Below are 16,642 nucleotides of genomic sequence, written 5' to 3'. Positions count from 1 at the left end.
CGTAAATTACATAGAAATACTGCTTTAAACACTAATTCAGACGTTTTCTGTACCCCTGTTGTTCTCTTCTCCCATTTTAAATATGTGCATATGAATAGTAGAATACAGTGTCCTACCAATATCAAGTAAAAAGCTGATAAGGAAATAATATGCAAACAATGACTGTATTTAAGTGTTTTCGATTTTGGATATTTTTCCATGATTATCAATATGAAACATTGAACAATTTTGTAGTTATCTTTACATCATGCCCACATGGGATACATATTTTAATGCTGAATTGTGTATTACAGCTATTAAGTGAACACAACTTTTCCTCCCCCCACCCATATAAAATTTAATTTTGGAACTTAAAACCTCAATCAATAATATGGGACTTACTCCATGTTTTAAGTTGTTTTTTTGTTTGTTTTTTTTTTGGTTCCAAAATACAGAATTCCTAATTTTGTCACAGAATCCATCTCCCTTTGAAAGAAACCCTCTCATACACTGCAATTCTTTCCCACTAAAAGCATCTCACTCTGAACAGAAACCCCCTTCTAATTTGAAGTATCTCACTTTGACACAGAAACCTTCATACTCTGACACAAAAACCGCTTTCCCATTAAAACTATCTCACTATGACACAACCATCTCCTTCCCATTAAAAGTATCTCACTCTGACACAGAAACCACTTTCCCATTAAAAGTATTTAACTATGATACATAAGCCATCTAATATTAAAAGTATCTCAAACCCTCTGACACATAAACCTTTTTCCCATTAAAAGTATTTCACTATGACACAACCATCTCCTTCCCATTAAATGTATCTCACTCTGACACAGAAACCTCTTTCCCATTAAAAGTATCTCACTATGACACAACCATCAGTTTCTCATTCCCATTAATAATATCTTACTCTGACACAGAAACCTCCTTCCCATTGAAAGTATCTCAATATGACACAGGAACTTCCTTGATTAAAATATCACAATCTGACACAAAAACTCCCTTCTCATTAAAAGTATCTCTCTATGATATAAAAACTTTTTCATTAGAATAAACACACTCTGACAGAGAATTTTTCTATTAAAAGTGTCTCACTATGACACAGAAACCATCAAATTGAAAGGTATCTCACTCTAACATAGAAACGTGCTACTTATTGTAAGTATCTTATTGTGACACAGAAACCTCTTTCTTATTAAAACTAACTCAACCTGACACAGAAACCTTCTTATAACATCTCATTCTTACACAGAAGCCTCCTTCCCATTAAAAACATTCCACTGACACAGAAACCTCCTCCATATTAAAAGATATCTCAATCTGACACAGAAACCATACTCCAAATTAAATTATCACCCTCTGATATAGAAACCACCTTCCCATTAAAAGGACCTCATTCTAACATAGAAACTTCCTTCCAATTAAAAGTACCTCACTCTGACACAGAAACCACCTTCCCATTAAAAGTACCTCATTCTAACACTGAATTTCCTTACGACACAGAAACCACCTTCCCATTAAAAGTAGTACCTTATTCTCAAACAGAAACTCCCGGTTCCCATTGAAAAAAGTCCCTTATGACACAGAAAATTATTCATATTAAAAGAATCACCCTCTGACACAGAAACCTCCTCCGTATTAAATGCATCTCAATCTGACATGGAAACCACTTCCCATTAAAAGTATCTCACTATAACACAGAAACCTCCTTATAGCTGACACAGAAATGTCCTTCCCATTAAAAGAATTCCCCTCTGACACCAAAAAAACTAGACCCCTCTAAGAAAGAATTCACCTTTCTGACACAGGCACCTCCATCCTCATCTTGACATAGAACCTTCATTATGATTAAAAGTATGAATGTATCCTACCTCTGACACAGAAACAACACCTTCCCATTAAAAGTACCTCTATGTAACATAACATAATACGGTAACAAAGCTTAGAAACAACACTTTCCCATTTAAAGTACCTCTATTTAACATAACATAATATGGTAACAAAGCTTAGAAACAACACTTTCCCATTTAAAGTACCTCTATGTAACATAACATAATATGGTAACAAAGCTTTTAAAATTAATTTTTAAAAATTGTCATTTACACACTAAAAAATGAAGCAAGTAAATTGAACTACTTTAAGTTCAGCTTAAGTTAATAATATACATTTTACATACATAATTATTATACATGAGAAAACCGCTAATTAATATTCATGTATGTTGCATGATAAAAAAATAAATAAGAATAAAAACGAAACTCTATAAATTTCAAATGTTAAAAGTCTTAAGGACTTACCAAAAAAAGTTTTTCCTCCTTAAAGAAATGCAGCGATGCGTAGATTTCTGCCACAGAATCAATAGCTTGTTGAGAGAGCGGAGTGGATCTATAATTCAAGCATAACAACTATAATATGCCTCAATAGTTTTCTCTTATCACTTGAATGACTCCAGCTGTGTTACCGTTAGCTATCAATATCCTGAGGCCGCTCAGGGGGAAATGCATACTTCACGAGGTTATCAAGGGGAAGTAACCCTGAAATGTATAAGATTCATCATTTTTTTTTATAAAAATAGTAGCATATTTTGTGTAGGCTTTTTAAAAAGAACTCTACTTTTATAACAATTTTCTATACAAGAGAATGGCACAGAAAATTTATCTCTACATCTTTATGTGCCAACTTTGTAATTCGTGACTTCAGAGCAAGGTTAACCTATAGAACAACTATAATCATGCAAGAGTTGTCTTTCTTTTTTAAACTGACATGTAAGTTGACAGTTTCAGAGTATGACATATTGTATTGCTAAGTATCACATTTTTACAGGTACTAAATCAATTTATTTACAATTTATTCTGTATGGAAAGTACTTTCATTTACAATTAACTTTTGAAAGGAAAGTGCTTTTTAAATTTCATTAACACATTATAAACACCACAAAAAAACTTGAAATGGACTTGAAACAAGAGCTGTCACAGGAGACAGCGCGCTCGACTATTTTGATGCTGGATGGTGAAACTGGGCACATCTGAGGAAACTGGAACTGTCATTGGAGTGTGGTGGATGCAGATATTGCACAATATCTTGAGTCTGTGTCAAAAATATTAAGTAATAAGAGAGGTAAAGATAAAGTTTATCAAAACACTTTATAAGTATAATTCTAAGAAAAAAGGGGGCATAATTTATAAAATATTGGTGAAAGAGTTATGCACCTTGTGTCATATGATGTTGGTGATGATGTGGAACAACTACTTCAAGTCTTAATCAAATGCATTTCTTTATAAATGAGATATAGTGAAAATGCATCAAAATTAACCTTAAATTCTGAGTAAAAGGGGGCATAAGTGATGTGGGTGATGATGTTGAACAATTATTTTAAGTCTGAATCAAATCCATTCAGTAATAACAGAGATAGATTGAAAGTGCACCAAAACATTAACCAGAAATTTTAAGTAAAAAGGGGGAATGATTCATAAAAATTAGAGCCAGAGTTATGCACCTTGTGTCATATGATGTGGGTGATGATGTTGAACAATTATGACAAGTTTGAATCAAATCCATTCAGTAAAAACACAGATAGAGCGAAAGTGCATCAAAACTTTAACCTGAAATTCTAAGTAAAAAGGGGGAATAATTCATGAAAAATTGGTGCCAGAGTTATGCACCTTGTGTCAAATGATGTGGATGATGATGTTGAACAACTGTTCTAAATAGGAATCAAATCCATTCAATACATACAGAGACAGAGTGAAAGTGCATCAAAACCTTAACCGGAAATCTAAGTAAAAAGGGGGAATAATTCATGAAAAATTGGTGCCAGACTCATGGCCGTTACGTCAGATGATGTGGGTGATGATGAACAATTATTTTAAGTTTGAATGAACATGATAAAAAACCATATAGTTATAACAGAGATAGAATGAAAGTGCATCAAAACTTTAAGGGTGATAAATCATGAAATAATGGTGCCAGAGTTATGGCCCTTATGTCAGATGATTTGGGTGATGATGAGGAATAACTATGTTAAGTTTGAATGAAATCCATCAAGTAATTACATAGATAAGAAGAAAAAAAGAGAAAGTGTTAAAAAAACTTGAACCAAGGTGGGGACGCAGAAAGATGCCGATGCCAGGTTGAGTAGGATGGCTCTCCTTATACTTTGTATAGCTGAGCTAAAAAACAAATACATGTTCGCAAACAATTCATTCTTCTGTGAGCCATGATAATAGTAATATTATCATAAATAAATAGAGGTATTTCCCTTAATATTCCATTTTTTTTAAAATAGTTTTAAACATTTTTTACCTATTTTATTCTTCTCTGTGTCAGTTAAAAATATTTCATTCTACAATTATATTTCACTTAAAATACAATCATGTAAGAAAGTTTAAGTTCTAATTTTGAAACTTCAGAGAATTTCTTACATATCTGAGACATGCCATATCAATCTATTTCCAAGACAAGCAATCTAACTATCTAAGATTATGAAAACCTAGCAGCTTCATGAGCAATTTAATCACCTTAATTTCAAACAACCTCCACTTTTCATGACAAGAACCTTAAGCCTGATTGAGCAAAAATAAGTAGAAAATGCACAAGATAAAAAGTATGCCTTCAGTTTCAAAAGTGAATGTGTTTTTCTCATTAAGTCATTTAATCAAGCCATTATTTCATGCTCATCTATCAGTTACGGTCAGTGCACGATTTGTACATAAATCTTACATCTGCAAAAATCTGATTAGACATCAACTTTATCCAGCCTTGAAAAACCAGTGCTTATCAAAGTCTCCGAAAATCCATACATTCACCAGAGCTTGAAAGCAAACTCGTTCTAGCGAGAATTTGAAATGAGGAAAATACTGTTATCGTACATATGGCGAATAAATTTATGCATGGCAGCGAAACATTTATTCAACGATCTAACGGAAAAACATCTTACCTAACGGCACATAGCGAGATGATGCATGACTGCCGAACAGTCAGAATGCGTGCGAAATGAATCAAGATTTGCGACTTATGTTTTTGCCTACATCAGATAAACTAAAATAAAGCTTCAGACTGCCAGCCAAGTGTTTCAGCCAGTAATCCGTGAAGTTTCATACTGATTGTGATAAATTATTCCAACATATTGTGTTATGGACAGACACATCCATCTTGACTGTGGCATATTTAAATCCTATAGTTGGAACTTGATTTGTACAAAGAACCACAAACTTTGTAGAGACCGTACCATAGCTCTTCGCATACTTTGATTTTTCAAACTAAAGTGATTTTTACAAGTGCACCGGTTACGATAAAAATGTAAACAACGGACTCTGTCTATGAAACTTTGAAATGAATGAATGACAGTCGATCTTAGTCATAATACTGATTGACAGTGAATGCTAATGACTCCATGTGTTGCAGAAAGGTATTTAGTTTGTAACTGTAATTTCCCATTAATTGAAATTCTCTCAAAACTGGTAAAATAATTATTTATATTTGGACAAATCTTATCGTCTTTGTCGTTCGGCAGCTGCAAAAAGGGTAAATATAAAATATTCAGTGTAAGTAATATTTCACTGGTACTGCCAGTTAGTAAGTTCATACTCTGAACAACACGTCAGAGAAATTTGGGCAGATTTGACCAATTATTACGTTGGCAGCATTAGATTATATTTTTTCTTTACACAAAAAATGCCGTTAGGTAACAAAGCGAATACGCCGATAATCCGGAGTTCACCGATTATTGTTCCAGTTCACGCAATGTAATCCAGCAATTAAACTGCATAGCTATTAGCTACTGCTGTTATAGGAAAGTGGTAGAGTGTCTGCCTTAGGGGTGAGAGGTCCTGGGTTCGAGTCCCAGTTAGAGCTTAACTATTTAGATTCTGCTAAAGCATAGTTTTTCTGTTAATAGACTGTTCCAGATGTTCTAAATTTTTAGCACACAGTATCATGGATCAGTATTTAGCAATCCAGATCAAAGTTGAATGTTAAATCAAATGCACCCAATTAGAAAATATTGACTATATTATGTCCCTTTGATGTTTATGCTCTCCATGTTCAAGAAGAGTTACATGTCCTTGATCACAAAATTTTCGTTATCATGAAAATATTAAATGCTCATAACTCCGCACTTCTGGTTAAAATATTGTCTATATTTCTGTTTTTGAGAAATATATGGACATTTGTCTTCATTTCAAAGCTTTTTAACTTCAAACCTATGATTTGAAAAACTTAGGTACTATCTCTACACAAAGCTAGTTGTATCAAATTTGGTACAAAGTTCTCACAATTTATATTCATTGTGTTTCACTCCAAATAATCCTATAATTATAATTAATCAGACCAACAAAATTTCCAATAATTATATAAATTCACAAATTTCACAAACAAAAAATAATTAAGTTTTATTCGTAAGAATTTTAAATGAATCATAATACATTATTATTATATTTGACCAAAAATGCTACTTTTCATTCTTAATGTCAAACATTTTCATGACTGTCTTGTGGATATTGTAAGATTTCAGTTCTGTCCATTATCTTATTTCCTAATGCTATTGATGTTTGATGAGTCTTTCTATAAATCTGATATTAGAGGTGCTATAGTTTTATATAATATGAGCTGTGCCATGGAAAAACCAACATAGTGGGTTTGCAAACAGTATGAATCAAGACCAGCCTGCTCATCCGCGCAGTCTGGTCAGGATCCATGCTGTTCACTAACAGTTTCTCTAAATGCAATAGGCTTTGAAAGCGAACAGCATGGATCCTGACCAGACTGCATGGATGCGCCGGCTGGTCTGAATCCATGCTGGTCGCAAACCCACTATGTTGATTTTCTCATGGCGTGGCTCAATTATTATAAAGAGTATCAATCAGTTAACTTTAGTGAAGAAAAGTGAGCAACTTTGGTAATATGTCACTCACCTGAATACCTTAATATGTTTTATACGACCCCCAAATAAATGATGGGGGAGGTGGTGGAAGCTTCAAGCGCCAAGTGCTGATTGATATCTTATTCAGTAGAGAAAATGGACAAAATATTCAATGCTTACAAGGTACTAAGATACCAGCTTACATAAAAAAAAACTTAACCAACAACCACTAAGTTCAAAAAGGGGCTTAATTTTGTTAAAAAGCATAACAGAGTTATTGAACCTGTGCAATGTAAGTCAGTTTCTGACAGTGAATAAATGTGACTGTGTAGTTTCAATCCCACAAGCTGCCACTGATATGCAAGCTTATATTAAAAGAACTTAACCAAACCAGCTAGGATGTCAACGTCGATGCATGGGTGAGTCCAATAGCTCTACTTATTCTTTGAATGGTCAAGCTAAAAATATGTCACACACATACATTATTTCCTGGTGATCAATTATGTATGTAGTTTCATTGCCAAGAATCCCTTTGACAATGTGGAAAAAAATCACAAACTTTTCACAGAAAGGGTATGGGGGGCCTCAGGGTCCTCCTCTTTTGTTCATCCTAGACAAAACTTAGGTAACACATATCTACACTTCTTAATACTTTTAAAAATGTGAAAGAAGTTTGCTACACAAACATTTCGCAGGGAAGCCAGGGACTGGAGGCTCAGGCCTCAAATTGTTTCCAGATGACTGACCAACAAACCAGCCAACCAACCAACCTTACACCTTTTGTTTTCAGGGATATAAAAACTCATCTAGCTTTTACAGCAGTATCTACAATAACTAACACCCGGGTCTTGAATTAAAACCCCTTTTTATTATATCGTACAAATCTAATTCTTTGGAAGCAATCCAGACACCGACCTGTATCTGGCAACGGGTCTCAAAATTCAAATCTCGCTGGGCCTACGCTTGATTAGTTTGACTGGAAACAGTCATAACTATGCAGCGCAGCGTAAACAAATAAAAATGAATAAAACAAAACAAAACAAACAGCAGTATCCTTCAGATATTTACTGCAATCAAGTCGAATATATAATACAAGGATGCTAGTGAATATATATTTTTTCAGTATTTTTCATAACTTCTACTTTTTCGCTACTACTCTCTCTGTAAAATTCCAGCTGGTCATCATCTGTCTACAATGGTTGCAAGGAAAAGGGGCATAACTGTTCAAAATTTGAATAGCTTCAAAGTTAAGCAATGATTACCTCCCCCTAGCTACACATTATGATAGTCTCATTCTGATTACCCTTCAGTTAGCCAATCAGAAGCCAAAGTAGAAGTTTAAAGAATTTATATATTTAGCCTGGGTTTTTCATGTTTACAATTCTTTAATATGATGACCACATCATGACTGCACCCTTGTGTTTTGAGAGGAATCGCATGTCAGGGTACAGACTTGGTCCGGTAAGGTTTCAGGCAGCCGGTTAGCTCAGTTGGTGTGTGTGTGTGTGTTCGGGTTTAACGTCTTTTTCAACAATTTTTCAGTCATATAAACGACGGTGTCTACTTGTAGCAGTGAGCACAATGCCCAACTTCATAGTGCTGCCTCACTGGAATATCACGCTGTAGACACGTAGCATGATACCCCACCCAGTCACATTATACTGACACCGGTCTGACCAGTCCTAGCACTATCCCCTTAATGCTGAGCGCCAAGCGAGGAAGCTGCTAGTACCATTTTTTACGCCTTTGGTATGACGTGGCGGGGAACTGAACCCACGACCTCCCTCACTCGAAGCGGACGCTCTACCACTAGGTTACCAGGCCTAGATCCCAGGTTAGAGCCCCGGACTGACTGCACATTTTTCTCATCTCTTGACATTCGATGCTATTTTGATGGTTCAGCCAAATGCTTGTTGAAACAAGTCATCTGACTGATTCAAATAAAAATAGATTTGCGAAAATAAAAGTAGCAATATCAGAAACCCAAATATACAGAAAGATGAATGTGAATGGGTCATCCTCAGATCTTCATTTAGAAGAACAAGTACTTTAGTCAGATTGTGATGTTACCAGTATTACCCGATAGTGGCAATCAATTTGAATAAAAAGAAAAAAAAAAAAAAAGTCAAGACAATGTCAGTAACCAACATCTAAATTCAATTTATGAAAAAATACTTTTTTTAAAGACCAAAATGAACCTTTACGAGAACAATAATATAGTAGCAAATTATACCTCAGTTAATATCAATGAACTTCCTTCACACTATGTAAAAGGCATTTAATAAATCAGGAAGGAATAGTGAATTCATGAGAAAAATGGTAAGTTTTTCAATTACCTACTATTTGCTGGCTCTAACTTTAAGTTAGAACTCTTGTGGAAGAGGTCTCTTCACTGTTAAGAGGAGACCACTGTAAAGGTGACAGAGGTATCTTCACTGTGAAGGGGAGACCACTGTAAAGGTGACAGAGGTATCTTCACTGTTAAGGGGAGACCACTGTAAAGGTGACAGAGGTATCTTCACTGTTAAGGGGAGACCACTGTAAAGGTGACAGAGGTCTCTTCACTGTTGGTCCGGTAAGGTAAGGGGAGACTACTGTAAAGGCGATAGAGGTCTCTTCACTGTTAAGGGGAGACCACTGTAAATGTGACTGACAGGTCTATTCACTGTGAAGGGGAGACCACTGTAAAGGTGACAGAGGTATCTTCACTGTTAAGGGGAGACCACTGTAAAGGTGACAGAGGTCTATTCACTGTTAAGGGGAGACCGCTGCAATGGAGACAGTGGTGCTGCAGACCATAAAATGTGTTCTAACATCAGAATTCCTGCTCAATTTCTAAAATTTTATGGTCTATCATTCAATATGGACAGTCCTACTTATTATTAAAAGCGGTTTTCACTGACAATCAACAATCTTTTAAGGTAAAATCACTTGCTACCAGCAGGCTAAACACATCTGGAAATGCTTTAAAGAATATGATGAAACCAGACTCAACTGGTTTCTTATTGCCCAATGCATATAAAGCCTAGTGGAAAATAAATATCACATCTTGTTATGATACGGAAGTTGTTGCAATAATAATAATACCAATATTGTCAAAAACCTGTCTTAAGCAGTCAGTCAAGGGAAAGACCAAAACAGACCTTTTAAGACAGGTTGTTGCTTAATACAGGTAAATATGCTCTGAAAATATAGAAATGGGATATAGCAAATGTAGCTGCTTTTGACAAGTGGCTGCTTAACAGAGGTGACCACTAAGTCTTACACAGGTTTGAGGGTATATCAATATATTTTTGTAGCACAATTATTCCAAATAGAAACATGTTCATTTCATTTTGTGAGCATGACATTTCGTGGTTTTTCCATTAGCCATCATCATGCTGGACACAATAAATTGATTCTGCCTTTGCAGAGATTTATTTTATTAACTTTATTTAATAACTTTGCATGGACACAATTGATTCTGCCTTTGCGAACAGAGCAGATCATGATCAGCCTGCACATCCATGCAGTCTGATCATGATCTGCACTGTTCGCCATTCAGTCAGTATATTTTTTGGTAAACAGTAACAGTTAATGGTACTGTCCAAATTGAAAGAGATGGACAAGTTCATTACAGAAATTTAGCAGGGTAAGCTGTTCCATGGAACTAAGAGAGACAAAAAGAATTTGAATTTTATTTTGTGCATTATGATTTACTTTCATGAAATGCTCAAAAATTAGTTCACCCCCCACCCTGCTCTCCCCTCCCCATTTACTGCATATCATTATAACACTTTACTTTCATTAATGCATAAAATGTCTCTGCTGAACTATTCACAACCCGGCTTTCTGTTCAAAACTACTGTATGTTGCAAATTTTCAAATAATTTCTTCAAAGTAGAAATTAAAATGTACGGCATGAAAATTGATCGTGACTGTGCCCTAGGTGAATCTAGCAAATATATTCAATGTAGTGTGACATATGTTAAAATTACATCTGCTCCAATATTGACATTATACAATAAGTAAAAACACAGTATTTAAAGACATAAAAATCAAATTTTCAAACTTACATCTGACGTTATTCCATTGAAAATGATAAAGCATTAACTACTATCAAAAAAAAAAACGTTACAATTTTGTCCTGAAATTCACTGCAGCATGTTAAAATCATATTGAACTATCTAAAAGAAAACCATGTCAGGTACACCTGAGACAGATTCTAAGTAATTACCTGTCGACAAACCTTTCTGTTGCCACGGTAACCGCTCAAACTTCTGCAATTATCAATTTTCTCAGATAAATTGTTCCACACAGTAGGTTTTCCTGCTGAATGCATGGCTGATATTTAGTGACAAAATCAATGAAGCAGAATGGCAGGGCTGTGTGTGCTACAATGGAGCAGGTTAGGAGATACCTGCTAAATGCTCACAGGGCTGTGTGTGTTATAATGGAGCAGGTTAGGAGATCTACCTGCTAAATGCTCACAGGGTTGTGTGTGTTATAATGGAGCAGGTTAGGAGATCTACCTGCTAAATGCTCACAGGGCTGTGTGTGCTATAATGGAGCAGGTTAGGAGATACCTGCTAAATGCTCACAGGGCTGTGTGTGCTATAATGGAGCAGGTTAGGAGATACCTGCTAAATGCTCACAGGGCTGTGTGTGCTATAATGGAGCAGGTTAGGAGATACCTGCTAAATGCTCACAGGGCTGTGTGCGCTATAATGGAGCAGGTTAGGAGATCATACCTGCTAAATGCTCACAGGGCTGTGTGTGCTATAATGGAGCAGGTTAGGAGATACCTGCTAAATGCTCACAGGAGAGCACTGTGATTTTACCTCAATCACTGAGAACCTGTTGCTTATGCTATAATACATTGTTTAGTAAATGAGCGGGTGAGGAGATGTGTGGAAACTTGCTCTCAGGAGTGTATACTGTTCTAAGAAAGACACTTATGTTATTAATTATAATAATATATCATCATCAATAGACTGGCATCAGTCCTCAGAATCCATCAAAAAAAATATCTCTACTATAAAATCTTTTTTAATAGCACTTTCTTGAAAAATTTACAATATCTCTTATCTCTGACTCTATTAAAGAAGAAAATAACATTATTACAGATTATTTGATATCAACAGACTTTGCAAGTCTACATCATCATCGTCATCATTATTATTATACCAATGACCCAAAATAGCTGTAACAGTTTTATTCAATGGCTGTGCAATGATTTCTGCAAGTTTATCTCAGATCCATTGGAAACTATTAGAGGAATTATCTGGAAAAGATTGCAGTAGTATAATTCATTTTGTAAAATTTCAAAGGGCTATAACTCTTAAAGTAGGCATGGAAGACATAATTATATTTTTAAAATATGTGCAAATTCTGTAAATTTGAAAAACTGTAGAGAATTTTTCCCAAAAAGTCATATCAGTATTGGCCACTATACTTCATTTTGCAATAACCAAACATTTTGTGCAGAAGGTACTAACTGTTACAACGCTTTTAAAAATTATTGCAGAAAATTTTGTATTTTTACCTTTTATTTTCACCCACTTCATAAGTTTTCAGTGCCAAACATGGTGGAAATAATTAGCATGTTGGAAAATTTCACCAAAACTGCAGGCAAGTAGCGTTAACCTTTAGCCTGCTAGCAGCAAGTGATTCTGCCTTTGTGACCAGTGCAGACCAATATCAGCCTGGACAGACATGGTCTGCACTGTTCGCTATTCAGTCAGTATATTTTCAGTGAACATCCTTTTGAATAATAAGTGTTAAGCCCAAAGTGAATGATCGACTAGTCCATAGGGTAAAAAGCAATTTTAAGTAGTTATTGGTCTCAGCCTGTTATTAATACTTCTATGTGACACAACTGATATGTCAGCCATTCCATTTGTCATCTAGATGACTGCTCTGTATCAATAATTGCTTACCATAAAAAGTCTTTTATTAAATTTTCACAAAGAACATACACCCCACCTGGAGATCAAACTCAAGACCCCCCAGCCACCCCCATCTGTGCTTTCCCTATTGATCTAAGCCATCAGACTCTGAAGAGTTTATGTCAACATAATGTACAAAATATGGATGTTTGTTTTGCACAAATTCTCATAAATGGGAAAAATTTAGTACAAGTTCTTGCACAAGTGTTTCAGTAAGTGATGCAACAAAATACACAAATATTGCTTTGACATACAGCTGTCAATTGTGAGAACATATGAGCCGTGCCATGGGAAAACCAACATAGTGGCTTTGCGACCAGCATGGATCCAGACCAGCCTGCGCATCCGCGCAGTCTGGTCAGGATCCATGCTGTTCGCTTTCAAAGCCTATTGCAATTAGAGAATCTGTTAGCAAACAGCATGGATCCTGACCAGAATGCGCGAATGCGCAGGCTGGTCTGGATCCATGCTGGTTGCATAGCCACTATGTTGGTTATCTCATGGCGTGGCTCATATTGCACTGAATAACTCTTAAATATAGCCATGATCTATAATTGAAATAACAGTTTCTGTAAACTGTAAAGTTAAATATGGCATTGACCTATATTTGAATACTGTGAAATTATTTGATTTAGTTGGCACAAAATTTTGTGCATTGGGCCAAAACAACTATTTTTGAACTTTACTTGTTCATTGCGACTTGGATTGACTTAATCAAAGAGTTGATGGAAATAAAACTTCCACGAATTTTGATGATTTAACAGTAATAGTAAATATGACCTTGACCTATATCTGATACAGCAGTAAATATGACCTTGACATATATTTGAAATAGAAGTAAATATGGCATTGGCTTATATTTAAAATAGCTGTAAGCTATATAGGTAAATATGGCATTGACCTATATGAAATAGCTGTAAGCTATAATGGTAACTATATGAATGGTAAATATGGCATTGACCTATATGAAAATGCTATAAGATGGCATTGACTTATATTTGAAACAGCTGTTAGTTGAGAAAGTAAACATAATCAATACATGAAAACTGTGACTGTGCGTTTTATGTGTGAACACTGATGACAAGTAGATTTAGAATCTCTGCATGTGTTACCATGACTACTGTACTGATTGTTTTGCTGACTTTTGTGCTTAAGTTGTGAAGGAAGATGTCGTGTGCCCCTTTAAACATGGGTAGAACCACCAGCCCAGCTCCTGCAAGCTAGGAATGCATCACAAGACCCAATTAACCTTTGAACCAAAAAAATACTACAGGAAGGTCACTTAGGTCAGTCACCATGACTACTCAGCCAAGAAATAGCTGTTTGCCGAGTAGTAAAATTATTGCTGGTGTTTAGAAATACAAGTACGGTAACTTCTGACATTTAAAGGGCCAAAATGAAAAGGTAAAACAATATCCCCTGCCTGTAGACTGGCTCCCGTCCCTTTGTTTGTTCTGTCATATTTCTCAGATATAAATTTTCTTCATTAACGTACAGTGGAAGCAACTCCAGCAGGTTGTTTCAATATTGACATTTTAATTGCCCCTGGCCACATAGCCAGGCTACCCTGCCCTAACCACCTACCCAAAATATCTCTAGCCCCATATACTTTGTATCTGGAGTTACCTAAATGAAATAAATAAGTTAGAATAGAGAATTTACTGTAAAGTAAGTAGATGAATTATTTCAAAATGATCTGACAGCTTAATGAACCAAATATAAACTTTTGGGGTATAATCCCTCATAATAACTATAAGGATCACTAGGCAACCTTCATAAATCTTGCAAAAATTTGTTTATATGTCACTATTTTCAACGGCATATTATTACCAGATGCATAGTACTGTTACTTTTATGCAGAAACGCAAGTTATTTTTCATTTTCGTTACATTTTGTGTTGCGTATCAAATTAGTTCTTTACCTCATTTTAATGTTTGCTTTGTGGATTATCCAAGTATAACACAGTTATTGAAACTGAAACCACTTTGTCAGAGATAGCTACAATTTTGTTTACCTTCCAAAAAGCGTGAAATTGTTCCTCATTGAATTCTAAAAAACAAAAACAACTTTTTTACTAAGGTGCTCCTGATTCTGTTATTTTATGCTAGAGATATACCATAGGCCAGCCGAAAATTGTTCAAAAATGCTATTCATTTAAAGGCCACTTAAAACATATGCTTGGAATTTCTAGTGGGGATGCACCAGGCCCTCACCCTTCTGGAACTGCCTATGCAGCAAAATATATATGTTAAGTATCAACACATCTACTTAAGACAAGTATTACTTAATACTAATGGCATATTATATGTACATGTATATCAATTATTATCATTTATTATTATTTAATATTTTGACACAGTTTTATCGGTGACAGAGTAAATACAGCAAAATATATTTTGCAAAAACATACCTATTTATACCGCAAGCAAAATTCCATATAATCCTGTTACGATTTGGTTTCTTCAGCACTGATTCTATTAACCAGATATTCATGTAATCAACATAGGACCAGTCTATGTCAGTGAAGTGTAGAGAGAAATTCTGTGAACCAGTCAAATCCAATCACCGTGGTAACCCATGCAGAAGCTGGCTGCTATGGTTTCTGCCAAATCTTAACGCCTGAAGAAATATTGTAATCTCTGGTTACTGGGCTGTATTTTGCAGTTTCTTTAACTAACAAGGTTGTTTTTAGTTTTTTTTAAAACGTGCCATAAAAACACACTTCAAACACCAATGTTCAATCATTACCTAAAGAACAAACAAGAAATGCATGGACAGTGCACATGCTATAAGACTTTTCTGTCATTAGCATAGGTAGAGCTACTGCACTCGCCTGCTTGTTGGTTTGTTGGCACCCGCACCCTGATTTTGTTCAGTTGTTTAAAATCTAAGCCGGTATCTCAGTACACATGTACTCACAAGTGGAAATTTATTGCCTAAGTTCACGAGGAAGCACTGGGGTTGAGTAGAGACTGACTCTATACTCGATAACCCGCTTGAACTGTATAAGTTAGTACACCAATCGAACCTTCCGTGTTGGAGAGCTGTACTCCTCAAACTCTGCTAAGAGGCAGGATTTACTGGTTCCTTACTTTTCATCACAGTGCACAGTGTCCAGGGGGAAAAACAGTTTTACAAATTTCCAGGGTCCAGTTTCTGATAGGTCAGTTACTTTACCGGTGGGAGTAATATAATTAATGTATCATTTACACAATAGCCTACCCTTCCCTAGAACTTTGAGGTGAACTCAGCCATTGAAACTTCCAACTTGTTCACTTGTTAACTCTATCTAGTATTATTTCAACATTTAAACAATGCCTCTGCTGGTATCTTAGTAACCACTTGAATCGGAACTTCACACTTTTTCACAGTCATAATCTGGCTTTAATAACTGTATCCTGCGTTTTTTACTGGGTTACGCCCATTTTTAGACCTAATAATTTTTGGTAAAGTTTTTGTATGTTAGCTGCTGGTTTTTCACAAAGTTATGCCATTTTTTCAACTTTTATTTTATTTTGCAAGTAAATGACCGATTACCCTAAAATTTTCTTTCAACAGTAGATAATACACAAGTTGACAAATTTATAATATTTCACATTTTCAGTATGAAATAACAGCATTACCACAACTAAGAACCTCAATAGTATTGTGTATTTATAAAGCGTGCATTTCTATTACCAGCCCTTTTCTCTATCTGTATAGCCTGGCTTCCGTGAATCCCAAAATAACATAGACTTTGGCCTCCACCTAGACCTTCGAAAACTCCAATGACCTCAATTTCACCAATGACATAGCCCAACCTGTTCACCACCACCTAGATAGTCAAGGCAAGACAGAAGGATCATGGCACCACAGACACACAGAT

The 16,642-nt window shown here is 35.4% G+C and overlaps 1 protein-coding gene across 1 annotated transcript in view; it reads right to left on the bottom strand.

Moving 5' to 3' along the window:
- The window catches only part of LOC123527588 (uncharacterized), a 61,804-nt gene extending 46,408 nt beyond the window's left edge, over positions 1-15,396 (bottom strand). The window contains exons 1-2 of the mRNA XM_045307157.2: positions 15,188-15,396; positions 2,289-2,525 (exon numbers count right to left, since the gene is read on the bottom strand). The gene's annotated coding sequence lies outside the window, so the exon portion shown is untranslated. The remainder of the gene's footprint in view (positions 1-2,288; positions 2,526-15,187) is intronic.
- Positions 15,397-16,642: the final 1,246 nt, after the last annotated feature.

This window comes from Mercenaria mercenaria, chromosome 14, assembly GCF_021730395.1.
Source record: "Mercenaria mercenaria strain notata chromosome 14, MADL_Memer_1, whole genome shotgun sequence".
NCBI classification, from domain to species: domain Eukaryota; kingdom Metazoa; phylum Mollusca; class Bivalvia; order Venerida; family Veneridae; genus Mercenaria; species Mercenaria mercenaria.
The sequence above is the reverse complement of the archived record's forward strand: the minus strand, read 5'-3'. Positions and strand labels throughout refer to the sequence as shown.